The sequence below is a fragment of the Balaenoptera borealis genome, assembly GCF_965194805.1.
Source record: "Balaenoptera borealis genome assembly, chromosome: 3".
NCBI lineage: Eukaryota > Metazoa > Chordata > Mammalia > Artiodactyla > Balaenopteridae > Balaenoptera > Balaenoptera borealis.
Genome location: NC_138866.1, coordinates 67,021,372 through 67,042,057, shown reverse-complemented (window position 1 = coordinate 67,042,057; position 20,686 = coordinate 67,021,372). Strand labels below are relative to the sequence as shown.

At 36.8% G+C, this 20,686-nt stretch overlaps 1 protein-coding gene across 6 annotated transcripts in view; it reads left to right on the top strand.

The window, feature by feature from the left end:
- Window positions 1–20,686, top strand: part of SCFD1 (sec1 family domain containing 1) — a 138,724-nt gene that overhangs the window by 61,564 nt on the left and 56,474 nt on the right. The window lies entirely within an intron of this gene.

The following is a 20,686-nucleotide window of genomic DNA, read 5'->3' as shown; positions in this document are numbered from 1 at the left end:
AGAGAAATAGGGATTTAAGTATGATGAGGTTAATGCCATGATATGATTTATGTTTTAACAAGAGAATGGTCTGAGCTGTGTGAGGGATGGGTGAGTTCTGGAAGTAAGTGGAGAACTGGAAGATGGCTATTATACCTGACTAGGTGAAAAATGGTGTTTTTTAAGGCAAAATTTGCCTACGAAGTTCTTTATGATGCTTATTTATGATTGTATATGAGTTTTTGAGAATCAGTTTGTTCTAATAGATGCCGTCTGTCTGAGATACTTTAATAAGCCACCATGCCTGACCCAAAAATTCTGCTTTAAGACCTGGTTGCTTAGCTCTCCTTATAAAGGAACTTGTTTCTTCCAGGGCTGCTAATTGTCTGGCAGAGCATCTTATGCTAAGAAACTAATTTGTCATTCAGGGTGTTAAATACTTGTATATGAAATCTACATATTTTGGAATGATTTTTGTGCTGTAACTCAAGGAAGACACCATATTCCTAGTAGGATCTGATATAAAGAAACTATAAAGGACATTATATATAAGGTCATTCACTTGCAGAGGGAAAATAATGTCATGTATAGAACACAGTATTCCTCATTGGATCATTCTAGGAAACCCAATTAACAGTAGAAGTTTTTTTTTTAAATCATAGATAAAGGAGCATATTTATTTTAAATATTTACATATAAATTATAGTTGTATTTAATAAGCCACATACTCTGAGTTGTTCTGATATAAGAAATTCTACTAGGGCTTCCCTGGTGGTGCAGTGGTTAGGAATCCGCCTGCCAATGCAGGGGACACAGGTTCGAGCCCTGGTCCAGGAAGATCCCACATGCCGCAGAGCAACTAAACCCGTGCGCCACAACTACTGACCCTGCTCTCTAGAGCCCGTGAGCCACAACTACTGAGCCTGCGCACCTAGAGCTCATGCTCTGCAACAAGGGAAGCCACCCAATGAGAAGCCCGCACACCACAACAAAGAGTAGCCCCCGCTCACTGCAACTGGAGAAAAGCCCACAGGCAGCAACAAAAGACCCAATGCAGCCAAAAATTAAATAAATAAATAATAATAAAAAAGAAATTCTATTAGTATAGAAAAATTGGGATGTCTTCTGTGAAGAGTCCTGTTTTAGTGTTAACCATCTTTCTTAAGTTATTCTCCCTTGTCAAAACTAGCATGTAAATGCTATTGTTTCCATTTTTTCTCATTACTTCTAGTTATAAAATTTTTTCTTACAGTTTTTCATAATTATTAAATTTCCAGTTTTAAAATATTTACTTTTAAGTGGCATGTTTATTTGTGCCATTATTATGTTACACCATCTACCCCTGGCTATATAATGTTAATAATAATTAAAGAATTATTTTTCTCCATTATCTCTTTTTTTTTTTTAATTTTTATTGGAGTATAGTTGCTTAACAATGTTGTGTTAGTTTCTTGCTGTACAGCAAAGTGAATCAGTCATATGTATACATATATCCCCTTTTTTTTGGTTTTCCTTCCCATTTAGATCACTACAGAGCATTGAGTAGAGTTCCCTGTGCTATATAGTATGTTCTCATTAGTTATCTATTTTATACATAGTATCAATAGTGTATATATGTCAATCCCAATCTCCCAATTCATCCCACCCCCCCATCATCTCTTACTCTTTTCATTAGAATTTGTTGACCACCTGAACTTTATTTACTTCTTTGTAAACATTTATTCACCTGAGTAGTAAATACTTATTATTAGCAAGAATATTATGACTTTTAATGCAGAGATCTCAGAACACTTCTCTTGGTATTTGTCTTGCAATTTTGCATATTCTTTTGGGGTGTTTAGATTATAGCTGCTTCTTACATTTCTTTAGATGGTTTTCTGAAGCAGAATACTAGAAGAGAAGTCCTGGCAGTTACCCAGTAGTTGATGTTTCAGTGGAAAGATAGAAGGAGCACAGCAGTTTGCAACAAGTTTGGCAAATATTATCATGTAAATGTATTGATATTCTAAGGATTTTAGTGGCTTGGGTCGTTAGCGTTGGTCTACTAGATTAAATTGTTGAATCCTCATTTGTTTAAAGTAAACCTTATCTTTTGAAACCTCTTTAGCAATTTTTTCATTTCTAATACAAGTAAGATTTTCCCCCACTTGCTGGTTGTTACAGAATGGATTCTGAGATTACTTAAATAATTTGTAGACAAATTTTAATTTATTTTACTTATTGTTGTCTCACCTGCATAATCACACTGAATTAATTACTCTCTAGCATCAGAAACCTAAGAAAAGGAAAAGTTACCTAGCTGGAAGTCATAGTAGATGAGAGAGAGAAATGGCATTATATGCTTTTTCCCCTAATGCTCTTACATCTGAATGCACCTTCCCGAGGTAGCCGGCAAAGAATTAGCTGTTAATAAGCTGTTGTGGATCAAGGCTTCATTGGTGCTGAATCTTAATTTTTGTTCTTCTTGTGGAGGAAGTTAAGAGGTACTGAATTAGATCTAAAGACATCATCTGGTCAAGCAAACATGTACTGCCTTAGGTCTACACTCTGAACAAGGTTTAGCCCTTGCTAGTGATGCTAGCTTTTAACTGGAGCCCCTCCTTCAGGGGACTAATTTTTCTTTGGTTCAACTTCACTATCTTTCTTAGGGGAAAATAAGCTTTCAAAATGAAGTAGAAACTGAACTGATCTTCACTAGTCAACACATCAAATTAGCTGATGCCCTTTATTCCCTTGGTAAAACAGTGGTTGCTGACCACATTATTGACGTGCTGACATTTGACAGCTAGTATGTTTGCAAGTTGAATTTTTTGCTTACCAATGAGTTTTTTGTATTTGATTCCAATCTGTTTATGTCAATGGTATGAGTAGGAAAAGAAGATTGTTTCTCTAAAACTAAGTTACATGCCTTAGACTCAATGAAGATGGTGATTTAATTATTGCTTAATTTAGTAGCAGGTAAAAAAAAAACACAGAAAAACTGTAAGACATTAGAAAATCTTGAAAAATACTAAAACTGCTTTGTAAATGTTTATAAGTTTTTTTATTTCAATTCAAAGAAACAAACTAGAAGTTGTAGGTGATCCCTTATAGGTGTGCATTATGCAAGAAAGAAAAAAATTTCAGTCAGTGAACCTCAGTACTCAAGGGAAAGGTCTTGGATCTACGTCAAGATTGACAGACAATTATACATTTTAGACCTTAAGTTAAAAGGTAATGTTTAGGAGTAGGGGCAAGATGGCGGAAGAGTAAGACGCGGAGATCACCTTCCTTCCCACAGATACAGTAGAAATACATCTACACGTGGAACTGCTCCTACAGAACACCCACTGAACGCTGGCAGAAGACGTCAGACCTCCCAAAAGGCAAGAAAATCCCCACGTACTTGGGTAGGGTAAAAGAAAAAAGAAATAACAGAGACAAAAGAATAGGGACGGGACCTGCGCCAGTGGGAGGGAGCCGTGAAGGAGGAAAGGTTTCCAGGCACTAGGAAGCCCCTTTGCGGGCAGAGACTGCGGGTGGCAGAGGGGGGAAGCTTCGGAGCCACGGAGGAGAGCGCAGCCACAGGGATGCGGAGGGCAAAGCGGAGAGACTCCCACACAGAGGCTCGGCGCCAACCAGCACTCACCAGCCCGAGAGGCTTGTCTGCTCACCCGCCGGGGCGGGCGGGGGCTGGGAGCTGAGGCTCGGGCTTTGGTGCTAGCCGGGAGGGAGTCCGGGAAAAAGTCTGCAGCTGCCGAAGAGGCAAGAGACTTTTTCTTGCCTCTTTGTTTCGCGGCGCGCAAGGAGAGGGGATTCAGAGCGCTGCCTAAACGAAATCCAGAGACGGGTGCGAGCCGCGGCTATCAGCGCGGATCCCACAGCAACAGGGGCGCAGAGGGAAAAACGGAGAGATTCCCGCACAGAGGCTCGGCGCCAAGCAGCGCTCACCAGCCTGAGAGGCTTGTCTGCTCACCCGCCGGGGCGGGCGGGGCTGGGAGCTGAGGCGCAGGCTTCGGTCGGATCGCAGGGAGAGGACTGGGGTTGGCGGCGTGAACACAGCCTGAAGGGGTTGGCGTGCCGCGGCGAGCCGGGAGGGAGCCGGAGAGGAGGTCTGCAGCCGCCGAAGAGGCAAGAGACTTTTTCTTGCCTCTTTGATTCGCGGCGCGCAAGGAGAGGGGATTCAGAGCGCCGCCTAGACGAACTCCAGAGGCGGGCGCAAGCCGCGGCTAACAGCGTGGACCCCAGAGACGGGCGCGAGCCGTGGCCATCAGCGCGGACCCCAGAGACTGGTAGGAGACGCTAAGGCTGCTGCTGCCGCCACCAAGAAGCCTGTGTGCGAGCACAGGTCACTCTCCACACCGCCCCTCCCGGGAGCCGGTGCAGCTCGCCACTGCCAGGCTCCCATGATCCGGGGACAACTTCCCCGGGAGAACACACAGCGCGCCTCAGGCTGCTGCAACGTCACGACGCCTCTGACGCCGCAGGCTCGCCCCGCCTCCTCCGTACTGCTCCCTCCCCAGGCCTGAGTGAGCCAGAGCCCCCGAAGCAGCTGCTCCTTTAACCCCGTTCTGTCTGGGCGGGGAACGGACGCCCTCAGGCGACGTACATGCAGAGGCGGGTCCAAATCCAAAGCTGACCGCTGGGAGCTGTACGAACAAAGAAGAGAAAGGGAAATCTCTCCCAGCAGCCTCAGAAGCAGCGGATTAAAGCTCCACAAACAACTTGATGTGCCTGCATCTGTTGAATACCTGAATAGACAACGAATCATCCCAAATTCAAAAGGTGGACTTTAGGAGCAGGATATATTAATTTCCCCTTTTCCTTTTTTTGTGAGTGTATATGTGTATGCTTCTGGGTGAGATTTTGTCTGTATAGCTTTGCTTTCACCATTAGTCCCAGGGTTAGGTCCGTCCATTTTTTTCTTTTTTTTTACTTAAAAAAATTTTTTTTCCTAATATATGTTTTCTTAATAATTTTTTCCGTATTTTCTATTTTTAGAAATTAAAAAAATTTTTAATAAGTTTTTTCATATTTTTTATTTTAAAAAATTAAAATTTTTTTTCTTAATAAATTTTTTTCTTAAAAATTTTTTTCTTATTTTTTACTATAAAAACTTAATAAATCTATTTTTAAAAATTAAAAAAAAATTCTTTTCTGAATACATTTACTCTTAATAATTTTTTTTCTTATTTTTTATTATAATAGCTTTATTTTATTTTATTTTATCCTCTTTCTTTCTTTCTATTTTTTTCTCCCTTATATTCTGAGCTGTGTGGATGAAAGGCTCTTGGTGCTCCAGCCAGGCATCAGGGCTGTGCCTCTGAGGTGGGAGAGCCAACTTCAGGACACTGGTCCACAAGAGACCTACCAGCTCCACGTAATACCAAATGGCAAAAATCTCTCAGAGATCTCCATCTCAACATCAAGAACCAGCTTCACTCAACGACCAGCAAGCTACAGTGCTGGACACCCTATGCCAAACAACTAGCAAGACAAGAACACAGCCCCATCCATTAGCAGGGAGGCTGCCTAAAATCATAAGGCCACAGACACCCCAAAACACACCACCAGACGTGGACGTGCCCACCAGAAAGACAAGATTCAACCTCATCCACCAGAACACAGGCAATAGTCCCCTCCACCAGGAAGCCTACACAACCCACTGAACCAACCTTACCCACTGGGGACAGATACCAAAAACAACGGGAACTACGAACCTGCAGCCTGTGAAAAGGAGACCCCAAACACAGTAAGATAAGCAAAATGAGACGACAGAAAAACACACAGCAGATGAAGGAGCAGGGTCAAAACACACCAGACCTAACAAATGAAGAGGAAATAGGTAGTCTACCTGAAAAAGAATTCAGAATAATGATAGTAAGGATGATCCAAAATCTTGGAAATAGAATAGACAAAATGCAAGAAACATTTAACAAGGACGTAGAAGAACTAAAGAGGAACCAAGCAATGATGAAAAACACAATAAATGAAATTAAAAATACTCTAGATGGGATCAATAGCAGAATAACTGAGGCAGAAGAAAGGATAAGTGACCTGGAAGATAAAATGGTGGAAATAACTACTGCAGAGCAGGATAAAGAAAAAAGAATGAAAAGAACTGAGGACAGTCTCAGAGACCTCTGGGACAACATTAAACGCACCAACATTCGAATTAGGGGTCGAATAGGGGTCCCAGAAGAAGAAGAGAAAAAGAAAGGGACTGAGAAAATATTTGAAGAGATTATAGTTGAAAACTTCCCTAATATGGGAAAGGAAATAGTTAATCAAGTCCAGGAAGCACAGAGAGTCCCATACAGGATAAACCCAAGGAGAAACACGCCAAGACACATATTAATCAAACTGTCAAAAATTAAATATAAAGAAAACATATTAAAAGCAGCAAGGGAAAAACAACAAATAACACACAAGGGAATCCCCATAAGGTTAACATCTGATCTTTCAGCAGAAACTCTGCAAGCCAGAAGGGAGTGGCAGGATATACTTAAAGTGATGAAGGAGAAAAACCTACAACCAAGATTACTCTACCCAGCAAAGATCTCATTCAGATGTGATGGAGAAATTAAAACCTTTACAGACAAGCAAAAGCTGAGAGAGTTCAGCACCACCAAACCAGCTTTACAACAAATGCTAGAGGAACTTCTCTAGGCAAGAAACACAAGAGAAGGAAAACACCTACAATAACAAACCCAAAACATTTAAGAAAATGGGAATAGGAACATACATATCGATAATTACCTTGAATGTAAATGGATTAAATGCTCCCACCAAAAGACACAGACTGGCTGAATGGATACAAAAACAAGACCCATATATATGCTGTCTACAAGAGACCCACTTCAGACCTAGAGACACATACAGACTGAAAGTGAGGGGATGGAAAAAGATATTCCATGCAAATGGAAATCAAAAGAAAGCTGGAGGAGCAATTCTCATATCAGACAAAATAGACTTTAAAATAAAGAATATTATAAGAGACAAAGAAGGACACTATATAATGATCAAGGGATCGATCCAAGAGGAAGGTATAACAATTGTAAATATTTATGCACCCAACATAGGAGCACCTCAATACATAAGGCAAATACTAACAGCCATAAAAGGGGAAATCGACAGCAACACAATCATATTAGGGGATTTTAACACCCCACTTTCACCAATGGACAGATCATCCAAAATGAAAATAAATAAGGAAACACAAGCTTTAAATGATACATTAAACAAGATGGACTTAATTGATATTTATAGGACATTCCACCCAAAAACAACAGAATACACATTTTTCTCAAGTGCGCATGGAACATTCTCCAGGATAGATCATATCTTGGGTCACAAATCAAGCCTTGGTAAATTTAAGAAAATTGAAATCGTATCAAGTATCTTTTCCGACCACAACGCTATGAGACTAGATATCAATTACAGGAAAAGATGTGTAAAAAATACAAACACATGGAGGCTACACAATACACTACTTAATAACGAAGTGATCACTGAAGAAATCAAAGGGGAAATCAAAAAATACCTAGAAACAAATGACAATGGAGATACGACGACCCAAAACCTATGGGACGCAGCAAAAGCAGTGCTAAGAGGGAAGTTTATAGCAATACAAGCCTACCTCAAGAAACAGGAAACATCTCGAATAAACAACCTAACCTTGCACCTAAAGCAATTAGAGAAAGAAGAACAAAAAACCCCAAAGCTAGCAGAAGGAAAGAAATCATAAAGATCAGGTCAGAAATAAATGAAAAAGAAATGAAGGAAACAATAGCAAAAATCAATAAAACTAAAAGCTGGTTCTTTGAGAAGATAAACAAAATTGATAAACCATTAGCCAGACTCATCAAGAGAAAAAGGGAGAAGACTCAAATCAATAGAATTAGAAATGAAAAAGGAGAAGTAACCACTGACACTGCAGAAATACAAAAGATCATGAGAGATTACTACAAGCAACTCTACGCCAATAAAATGGACAACCTGGAAGAAATGGACAGATTCTTAGAAATGCACAAACTGCCGAGACTGAACCAGGAAGAAATAGAAAATATGAACAGACCAATCACAAGCACTGAAATTGAAACTGTGATTAAAAACCTTCCAACAAACAAAAGCCCAGGACCAGATGGCTTCACAGGTGAATTCTATCAAACATTTAGAGAAGAGCTAACACCTATCCTTCTCAAACTCTTCCAAAATATTGCAGAGGGAGGAACACTCCCAAACTCATTCTATGAGGCCACCATCACCCTGATACCAAAACCAGACAAAGATGTCACAAAGAAAGAAAACTACAGGCCAATATCACTGATGAACATAGATGCAAAAATCCTCCACAAAATACTAGCAAACAGAATCCAACAGCACATTAAAAGGATCATACACCATGATCAAGTGGGGTTTATCCCAGGAATGCAAGGATTCTTCAATATACGCAAATCAATCAATGTGATACACCATATTAACAAATTGAAGGAGAAAAACCATATGATCATCTCAATAGATGCAGAGAAAGCTTTCGACAAAATTCAACACCCATTTATGATAAAAGCCCTGCAGAAAGTAGGCATAGAGGGAACTTTCCTCAACATAATAAAGGCCATATATGACAAACCCACAGCCAACATTGTCCTCAGTGGTGAAAAACTGAAACCATTTCCACTAAGATCAGGAACAAGACAAGGCTGCCCACTCTCAACACTATTATTCAACATAGTTTTGGAAGTGTTAGCCACAGCAATCAGAGAAGACAAAGAAATAAAAGGAATCCAAATCGGAAAAGAAGAAGTAAAGCTGTCACTGTTTGCAGATGACATGATACTATACATAGAGAATCCTAAAGATGCTACCAGAAAACTCCTAGAGCTAATCAATGAATTTGGTAAAGTAGCAGGATACAAAATTAATGCACAGAAATCTCTTGCATTTCTATACACTAATGACGAAAAATCTGAAAGTGAAATTAAGAAAACACTCCCGTTTACCATTGCAACAAAAAGAATAAAATATCTAGGAATAAACCTACCTAAGGAGACAAAAGACCTGTATGCAGAAAATTATAAGACACTGATGAAAGAAATTAAAGATGATACAAATAGATGGAAAGATATACCATGTTCCTGGATTGGAAGAATCAATATTGTGAAAATGACTCTACTACCCAAAGCAATCTACAGATTCAATGCAATCCCTATCAAACTACCACTGGCATTTTTCACAGAACTAGAACAAAAAATTTCACAATTTGTATGGAAACACAAAAGACCCCGAATAGCCAAAGCAATCTTGAGAACGAAAAATGGAGCTGGGGGAATCAGGCTCCCTGACTTCAGACTATATTACAAAGCTACAGTAATCAAGACAGGTTGGTACTGGCACAAAAACAGAAATATAGATCAATGGAACAGGATAGAAAGCCCAGAGATAAACCCACGCACATATGGTCACCTTATCTTTGATAAAGGAGGCAAGCATATACAGTGGAGAAAAGACAGCCTCTTCAATAAGTGGTGCTGGGAAAATTGGACAGGTACATGTAAAAGTATGAAATTAGAACACTCCCTGACACCATGCACAAAAATAAACTCAAAATGGATTAAAGACCTAAGTGTAAGACCAGACACTATCAAACTCTTAGAGGAAAACATAGGCAGAACACTCTATGACATACATCACAGCAAGATTCTTTTTGACCCAGCTCCCAGAGAAATGGAAATAAGAACACAAATAAACAAATGGGACCTAATGAAACTTAAAAGCTTTTGCACAGCAAAGGAAACCATAAACAAGACCAAAAGACAACCCTCAGAATGGGAGAAAATATTTGCAAATGAAGCAACTGACAAAGGATTAATCTCCAAGATTTACAAGCAGCTCATGCAGCTCAATAACAAAAAAACGAACAACCCAATCCAAAAATGGGCAGAAGACCTAAATAGACATTTCTCCAAAGAAGATATACAGATGGCCTACAGACACATGAAAGAATGCTCAACATCATTAATCATTAGAGAAATGCAAATCAAAACTACAATGAGATATCATCTCACACCGGTCAGAATGGCCATCATCAAAAAATCTAGAAACAATAAATGCTGGAGAGGGTGTGGAGGAAAGGGAACTCTCTTGCACTGTTGGTGGGAATGTAAATTGATACAGCCACTATGGAGAACAGTATGGAGGTTCCTTAAAAAACTACAAATAGAACTACCATACGATCCAGCAATCCCACTACTGGGCATATACCCTGAGAAAACCATAGTTCAAAAAGAGTCATGTACCAAAATGTTCATTGCAGCTCTATTTACAATAGCCAGGACATGGAAGCAACCTAAATGTCCATCGACAGATGAATGGATAAAGAAGATGTGGCACATATATACAATGGAATATTACTCAGCCATAAAAAGAAATGAAATGGAGGTATTTGTAATGAGGTGGATGGAGTTAGAGTCTGTCATACAGAGTGAAGTAAGTCAGAAAGAGAAAAACAAATACAGTATGCTAACACATATATACGGAATCTAAGGGAAAAAAAAAAAAAAGGCCATGAAGAACCTAGTGGCAAGACGGGAATAAAGACACAGACCTACTAGAGAATGGACTTGAGGATATGGGGAGGGGGTGGGGTGAGATGTGACAGGGTGAGAGAGTGTCATGGACATATATACACTACCAAATGTAAAACAGATAGCTAGTGGGAAGCAGCCGCATAGCACAGGGAGATCAGCTCGGTGCTTTGTGACCACCTAGAGGGGTGGGATGGGGAGGGTGGGAGGGAGGGAGATGCAAGAGGGAAGAGATATGGGAACATATTGTATATGTATAACTGATTCACTTTGTTATAAAGCAGAAGCTAACACACCATTGTAAGGCAATTATACTTCAATAAAGATGTTTAAAAAAAAAAAAAGGTAATGTTTAAAATGTTTATATACAACACAGGTCCTTTTTTATTCTTTACATTAACTGACTTTGATTAACTGATCACTACTCTCCTGATCACAGTAGGGAAGAAATTTTACTGTACTGTAAATCAGAACATTTCTCTGGCTGGATTTTGACTGATCTCTTTTAAATGATCTCTTGTCCAGTACACATACCAAGTGAATGTTCATATGACCTTGGTGTCTTTTCTTCAAGGCAGGGGAAAATATATCTTGTAGCAGGAAGTCCCCAATGGACATACTGTCGCTATCTTCTACCTCTTTTCATCCCAATTATGATTAGTCACTATCAGAACTTAAAGTTTTCTTGACTCCAAGTATGACCAAAGACAGCTCTTGAGTGAGTGAAATATCCTTCAGTTTCTTACTCACTATGAATTTCTGGAGGCTACTTCCACATCCTCAACAAACAAAGTGTGAAATTACCTTTTCCTAGCTCTTTGCTCTCACTTTTCTGCCATCTGCTTTCATGAAGATGAAGCATTGTCATTTAGCAAGACCCAGTTTAATAGATTCATAAACGTTAAATTCGTAGAAATAAAGACTTCTCAAAACTCAATAAAGGGAAAATGAACAACCCAATTTTTAAAAGGGTAAAAGATTTGAACAAAGATTTGACTAAAAAGATACACGGTTGGCAAATAAGTTCAGTGTCAACAATCATTAGAAAAATACAACTAAAACCATAGTGAGATACCTCTATACATCTATTAAAATGTCTAAAATTTAAAATATTGATCATGCCAACCTTTGGCAAGGATGCAGAAGAACTAGAACTCTCATATATTGCTGGTAGGAATCTAAAATGGTACACCCACTTTGGAAAACAGTATCTCTGTTCCTTAAAATGTTAAACACAAACCCATTTTATGCTCCAGCCATTCTACTCCTAGGTGTTTACTCAAGATAAATGAAATCATATACGTTCATTGTATATGAATATTTATAGCAGCTCTTTGTCATAGCCCAAAACTGGAAACAACCCAAATGTCTATCAACAGGTGAATTGAATGAACAAATTATGGTATATCTATACAATGGGATATTCTACAATTAAAAGGAAGATACTATTAATACATACAGTATGTATTGTTGGATGAATCTCAGAGTAATTGCACTGAGTGAAAGATGAATGGATGAATCTCAGAGTAATTACACTGAGTGAAAGAAGCCACACACACAAAAAAAGTACATAATCTATAATTGCACTTACATAAAATTCATAAAAATGCAAGCTAATCTATAGTGACAGAAAGCAGGACATAGAGAAGGGTGTTGGAGGGCCAAAAGGAAAGAAGTACATTGAGAAAATTTCCTTGGGTGATGAATGATATGTTCAGTGTCTGGATTGTGTTCATGGTTTCATGGGTATATACATATGTTAAAACTGAACAAATTCTGTGTATTGTGTGTCATTATACATCAATAAAAGTGAAAAATTCAAACAAAGCTTAGTGTTCATCTATTTCAGGTCTTTTATAGATAAGAAAACAGATTTTAATTAAGTCATTGAGAAAGCCAAAGACTAATTTTGGTAATGTGAATTTTTGGCATTGCGTTTTAAGTGACATAGAATATTAAGAAACAGAGAATATGCTACGTAATTTGTGAGTGGGTAAACCCGGGAGTTTTTTACAGACTTTTCCCTTATAGGAATATGCAGTAGGTTAAATGCAGAGAGTAGAAGCAGAATTGAGATGAACAGTCAAATGTTTAAAATAAAAGGAGAGGACAGATGCATTCCTTACTTTTTTAAATAGATTTCTCACATTTTATTTATTTATTTATACCTTGACTTGTTCTACAGAATTTGAGGTCACTTACAATGACAACACATAGAATAACAGAACAGAGAATAATTCATGAGCACCAGGGATATACAAATCAAAGTAGAAAGTAAAAAATCAAACATAGCCCTTATAATTCCTCAGTCCTGTAGCACCCACTTTCCAAAGTCCTTCACGAACCTCCTGTGGAACTAGGATTTTCAAGCGAGAAGGAACGGTGGGACAGAGTTTTTAGTAGATTCCACAAATTAGTGAGGTTTCTTCCTTGGTGAAATAAGGTTAAAAATAAAATTTACTGTATCCCCCTCTTGGAGATTCATAATGCAGTATAATATACACATTTTATTTTATTTTTAAAAATTTATTTATTTATTTATTTTTGGCTGCATTGGGTCTTCGTTGCTGCACGCGAGCTTTCTCTAGCTACGGCGAGTGGGGGCTACTCTTCGTTGCATAGCACGGGCTTCTTATTGTGGTGGCTTCTCTTGTTGCACAGCATGGGCTCTAGACGCGCGGACTTCAGTAGTTGTGGCTCACGGGCTCTAGAGCACAGGCTCAGTAGTTATGGCACACGGGCTTAGTTGCTCCACGGCACGTGGGATCTTCCCAGACCAGGGCTCAAGCCCGTGTCCCCTGCATTGGCAGGTGGATTCTTAACCGCTGTGCCACCAGGGAAGCCCAATATATGCATTTTAAAAACTTATTTAGCCAATATTTCTCAAACTCCGTTGACTTTGGAACACCTCTAGGGATTATTTCTTATAACCAACTCTGAGAACTAGCATTCTGCAGAACATGTTTTGTGAAATATTCTTCATTTAATCAGTGAAGGAAATAAGATACACTTCTCATATCTCCAGAAAAGGTTAAATGTTCCCTAGTTAATGGCAGAGTTGGAACTCAAACCTGGAACTTTTTGTATTTTGTCTTGTTATCTCTTTACCATACCATTTATCATTGTTATTCAGTTTCAGTCCGGTTCAGTTTATCAAGTAAAGTCACGAAATGTTTCATTTAAAGAAATGCCTTAAAGAATTTTGCATTCTTTTACCTGACTCCTTCTGATACTGCCATTTTTGCTTTCTTTTCTCTATACTTATTGATCACCTACAATGTACAGTTCTGTAGACGGTTCTTATTTTAATCGAGTGAAAATATTTACACCCTGATTGTTATGTGAGTACTAGAGCACCTTTAAAAAACATGTATTTTAAGATACTATGTAAATGAATGTGTTTTTACTACAGTGCCTTATAGAGTGCTTTACACTTCACAAATATTTTATTATCAAACATAGCATCCTCAGATCATGATCGTTGGCTGAAAAATATGAACATGTGATGTATTTTTTTCCTTTTAAAGAGAACAAACTTCTTTTGTGCACTTGTATATCAGATAATTTAACATAATAGATATGTTCTGTCATTCTACAGAGGAAAACGAATCTCAGAGGTACTGAGTACATGACTTGAGACCAACTGCCAGAGCCTGAACTTGAACTTTGGCTTTTGACTTTTAAATCCCGTACTCTGTCTACCGTGCTGTAGTTCCTTAAAACATAATCACCAAAAATGTAATGAGAATGGTTTTGCTCTTTTATAATCCCTTTAGAGTAACCATGGGTCCAAAAGTAATGTAAACAAGCAAAAAGTAGAAGTAGGGAGCCCCAGTTGTCTTATTAAAATATTTGACCAATGTGTTCATTCATTCATTTTAAAAATACTCAGTTGGCCTAGTCTTTTATGTCCATGAATGCTTAAATAGGAAATGAAAATTTAGTCAACTTTTAAATTGTTTCGTAAAACAAGTATACTTTTTTAAATAATGGATTTGTTTTAAAGGTCAGTTATGTTGAAATACCAATAAATACCTCAAGAAAAATTCCATGCTAGGGTTACTTATTGACTGTCATAGCGAACATGAATACATACAAATATATGTATGTATTATATGCTTTGTGTATTCATTGTCAGTGTAAGACTACAATCCTAAAGCTATCTTTTTTTTGAAGCACATGCAAAATCATATCTGTGTTGTTTTCCTTTGGTTTGAGTTATTTTATATAATATCTATGGAGAAGTAAAAGTGAAAGGTGTTATTATTCAAAGCTACGCAAATCTTTCCAAGATATTGCAAACAGTTTATTAAATGTAGCCCTTTCTTTTGTTTTACATTAGATGCATGTCTTTTTTGGCTTTAGTTTTTTTTTAATTAATAGACTATTTTTTTAGAGCAGTTTTATGTTTGCAGGAAAATGAGTGAAAAGTACAGAGGATTTCCATGTATCTTCTTACCCACCCGTCCCCAGTTTCCCCTGTTATTAATCTCTTGCATTAATGTGGTACATTTGTTACAATTGATAAGCCAGTATTAATACATTATTAATACCAACTAAAGTCTGTAGTTACATTAGGGTTCACTCTTTGTGTTGTACATTCTGTGGGTTTTGACAAATGTATAATGACATGTATCCATCATTACAATATCATACTGTTCAACTGCTCTAAAATCCCCTGTGCTCCACCTATATATCCCTCCCCCCAATCCCTGACAACCACTGATTTTTTACTGTCTCCACAGTATTGTTTTCCAGAATATCAGATAGTTGGAATCATACAGTATGTAACTTTTTCAGAGTAGTTTCTTTTATTTAGTAAAATGCATTTAAGACCCTTCTGTGTCTTTTCATGACTTAATAGCTCATTTCTTTTTATTGCTAATTAATATTCTATTGTCTGGATGTACCATAGTTTATTTATTCATTCAGTTATTGAAGGACATCTTGGTTGCTCCCAACTCTTGGCATTTATGAATAAAGCTGCTATAAATATCCATGTGGTGGTTTTGGGGTGGACATAAGTTTTCAACTCCTTCCAGTAACTATCTAAGAGCATGATTGCTGGATCATATGGCCAGAGTATGTTTAGAATTGTAAAAAACTGCCAACTGCCAAACTGTCTTCCAAGGTGGCTGTACCATTTTGCATTCCCATCAGCAGTGAATGAGAGTTCCTGTTGCTTCATATCTTCACCAGCATCTGGTGTTGCCAGTGTTGGATTTTAGTCATTCTGATAGGTATGTAGTGTGTCTTTTTTTTATATATGATGTCCTATTTTTTGTACATACTTTATTTTTATTGAAGTATAGTTGATTTATATACAATGTCGTGTTAGTTACATGTGTACAGCACAGTGATTGAGTTATATACACACTCTTTTTCAGATTCTTTTCCCTTATAGGTTATTACATGTACATACATTTATTATTTATTTAATTTTATTTATTTATTTATTTTATTTTTGGCCGCTCCGCAGCAGCATGCGGGATCTTAGTTCCCCGACCAGGGATCGAACCCACGCCCTCTGCATTGGAAGGGTGGAGTCTTAACCACTGGACTGCCAGGGAAGTCCCAAGTGTGTCTTATTTCAATTTGCAATTTTCTGATGTCATACGATGTGAAGCATCTCTTCATACACTTACTTGCCGTCTGCCTATCTTCTTTCGTGAAACGTCTGTTCAGGTCTTTGGCCCATCTTTAAATTGTATTTTGTTTTCTTATTGCTGAATTTTAAGAGTACTTTGTATTTGGGGTCGGGGCGGGGGCGATTAGAATCCCTTCATGGATGTGTCTTTGCAAATTATCTTATCCCAGTCTATGGCTTGTCTTCTCATTCTCTTGGTAGTATCTTTCACAGAACAGAGGCCTCTAATTTTAATCAAGACCATCTTTTTAATTATTTCTTTCATGGATCATACCTTTGGTGTTCTATCTAAAAAGTCATCACTATACCCAGGTCATCTAAATTTTCTCCTGGTATCTTTTAGGAGTTTTAGTTTTGCATTTACATTTAGGTCTGTGATCCATTTTGAGTCAATTTTTGTGAAAAGTGTTGGGTATATCATTTTTTTTTTGCATGTGAGTGTCTGGTTGTTCCTTCACCATTTGTTGAAAAGACTTTCCTCCTCCATTGAATTGCATTTGCGCTTCTGTCAAAGATTAGTCAACTGTATTTGCGTGAGTCTGTTTCTGTACTATCACTGATATATTTGTCTGGGTTTTTTTCACAAACACCACACTGTCTTAATTATTGCAGCTTTTAAGTTAAGCATTAAAATCAGGTGTTGTCAGTCCTCCATCCTTTTTTTTTCCCTCCTTCAATAATGTGTTGACTATTTATTCTGGGTCTTTCCTGTCTCCATATAAACCTTAGAATGAGTTTGTCAATATCCACCAAATAACCTGCTGAGATTTTGACTGGAATTGTGTTGAATCTATAGATCAAGTGGGAAGAACTGACATCTTGACAATAATGAGTCTACCTATTCATAAATAAGAAATATCTCTTCATTTATTTTTTGAGTCCTAATGAAAATGGTATTTCCTTTAATTTCAAAGTTCAATTGTCCATTGCTAGTATATTGGAAATCGGTTGACTTTTGTATATTAACCTTGTGTCCTACAATCTTGCTATAATCACTTATTAGTTCCAGGAGATTTTTTGGTGTTTCTTTGGGATTTTCTACATAGACAGTAGTGTCATCTGCAAACAAAGACAGCTTTATTCTTCCTTCCCAATCTGTATGCTTTTTATTTCCTTTTCTTGTTTATTGCATTAGCTAGGACTTCTAGTACAAGGTTGAGTAGGGGTGTGAGAGGGAACATCTTTACCTTGTTCCTGATCTTAGCAAGAAAACATCTAGTTCTTTTGCATTCTATTTTCTGGAAGAGATTTTAGAGATTTGGAATGATTTCTTTCTTAAATATTTGGTAGAATTCACTAGTAACTCACCTAGACCTGACACTTTCTATTTTGGAAAGCTATTCATTATTGATCAATTTCTTTAATAATATAGGCCTGTTCATTTCATAAGTGAGTTTTGATAGATTGTGTCTTTCAAGGAATTGGTTCATTTCATCTAGGTTATCAAATTTATGGGCACAGAGTTGTTTAAAATATTTTTATTATCCTTTTAATGTCATGGGATCAGTAATGATGGCCCCTCTTTCATTTCTGATACTATTTATGTCTTCTCTTCTTTATTCTTAGTTAACCTGGCTAGAAGTTTTACCAATTTGTTTGATCATTGTTGATCAAGAACCAGCTTTTGGTTCCAGTGATTTTTCTCTAGTGATTTCTTGTTTTTAATTTCATTGATTTCTGCTCTGATTTTTATCATTTCTTTTCTTCTGTTTACTTGGATTTAATTTGCCGTTCTTTTCCTGGGTATATCTTTTGAGAGTTCAACACATTTGTGAGATAAAACTAAATGAGAGTTATGATAAAATAAGACATAATAGTTTACAGGTGCCATATAAACCTCTGTTTTCTCCAGAAATATTATAGATAAAGCAATTTTTTGTATTTCATTATAATAAGGTTGCTAATATTAGTATTTTAATATTTGTCATCTATAAAGATCATTTCATATACATTTAAAATTTCTTATTACATAGATCATTTTTGTTAGAATTTAAATATTTTTAGGAGTCAATATATATGATAAATTTATAGATTAAATAAACTTGTTTTCTTATTCTAAAACAGATTTAAGTCAGCAGAAATCATGAAATAGAAACTCACAATAGTTTCTATATAGTTATAATTGTAATTCTCAAATTTGGCTTTGAATTTTCTGGCAACCACAGTAAAGAGATACGATTAAATTCTTGAAAAATTTCTCAGAAAGAATTTGTTTTTTATTCTAAGCAAAGTGTTCCTTAGTATTGTGTTACAAAAGACATTGTTCATATTGGGCATTATCTAGAGTAAATTTAGTGATGTAACAATGCAATATTTTAATATCAGTTACTGTCATGGATTTTACACGGCAACTTAATGAATGTTAAGGGCATAATATTAAAATATAATTCATTGAGGGCAGTTTTATGAGTGACCAATGTAATAAAGTCTAAGTTTATAGCACTTTAGTGTTTTTTTCCTTACACTAAGAATAGAATTTTTAGTATCTAAAGTGGGAATATTTTGCATTCTTCAAATAATATAATAATATCACTTTTTTAAATTGGCTGGATTTAGATAGCAGAGAAGTTGAGGTTACGCCTTCTGATTTGGGCCTGGAATGCTAGAAACTCAGTGTTCTTGGTAGAGAGAAAAATGCATATATTTGGAAATGAGATAACTAACTAGTAAGGTTGATAGCCTGTTGTAGAAATTGAAGATCCTAATCAGGTTCCTCACCTTGACAGTATACTGTCCCATCTCTGCACAGAAGTGAGGTAGAAGTATAATGATGAATTTTATTCAAGATTTCTAAGTCACTGTGGCATATGAGTACATGCTCCAGAATAAATATTCTCAGCCAGCTGTGCTATAGAACACCTTAAATATTTTCATGGAACATCCAGTTTTAGTGCAACATAATTTTTCACGTTAGCAAACCCATATAAACCCACTGACATGAAATGCAGCAGAAAATACACCTAAATAACTAAAAATATATTAACATGCTATTGTGTTATATTATGAAAGGCAATTGAGTTTTAGAGAATTCCAGTCATCTTGAGGGGCACAGGCGTAAAATAATGAACAAATAGCTAGTATAATCTAGACTTTATACTCTAGTGACATATACAGACCACAGACTATTATAATACAGCATACAGAGGCCATTCACCTGGAGGAAGAATTATCCAAAACAGCCTTGAATGATGATAGAAACTGCACATTTAAAAAAGAAAGGAAAAACAAGAAAAGGCTAGAGTATAAAGGATCTTCAACTTAAGATTAGGTTATATCCTAAAAGTATAGTTCTAAGTTCATTTTAGCTTAAGGATATACTTTCCTATAGACGTTAACATGGCAGATAGGTCCCTGTCCTACAAACCCTATTTAATTCATAATCTGGAATGTTTCAAATGTTGTGTTGCAGCAAAGAAGGGTTTATCATCCCCTCTCTCTCCTGTAAGAAGTACTGGTAGAAGAATATTGGGATTCTTAGTAGTGAAAGGGAGTAATAACTGTCTAATCCCTTCTTGTCTTTACTTTTACTGCTGACTAGGGAATAGAATTGGGGCTTGGAGAAGAAGGAAGACCAAGAAATAGCACTCTAGTCTTTGTCATCACCTCAGTCTATGACTGAGGTTGTAGCTAGCAGTGAATAGGGAGTCCCAGAATGGTGGTGTCTGTAGCTAGGATAAACAGAGGAATGGTAAAAGAGAAGGAAAAAAAATCCCCCACAGTCGTAGGAAGGAAAAAGGAATTCCTTTTATGTCCTGTATGGGTCATCCATATATCTTCCTAGGTAATGGGTTCTCAAAAGGCAAGAAATGCATACTACTTATACATCCCGAATGACTTGAGGGTTTTTAGAAGTGTCCCTTCTTTTGTTCTTTTTAAACCCAGTAGACTATTGGCTGTCACCAGTCAAAAAATGCCATACACACAGACATATACATAACACTTTACACTTTATTTCAAATTAACAAAATTATAAACACAGTTACAGGTAAATGACAATTCAGTACATTTAGTTGGATAATATATATAAAATGCATATATATGTGGTTAATTTGATGTGAATGTTGACACAGTGCACTGAGAAATGAAAAACATCAGCCTGATTGTCCACTGATAACTCTGAAATTGGGAGAAAAACACTAGAATTTTTTTTTTTTAATCAGATTCTTCTCTTATCTCTTCTAAAGGGATTTTTAGGAAATTCATGGCTCTCAGAGTTTATATTCACTAGATATAATTTGTATTCTATATATAGTCTTATTTTTCTGTAATAGTCCCTTCTTGGTCATTTATTCTTGATATTTATTGAAGCTACCAAAAATCTGTTTATTATCTTGACCTTGTTATTTTGTTTTATATTTTTAATTTGTCTATTTTCTATGTAACTCTTGTTATCCAATTTTTGTCGTCCTTTGAATCCATATTGTAGAAGAATAATCAATCTTTGGGACAGAAGTTGTTTCTCTTAGTATTTTCCCTTATTTCAAAGAAGTGAAAA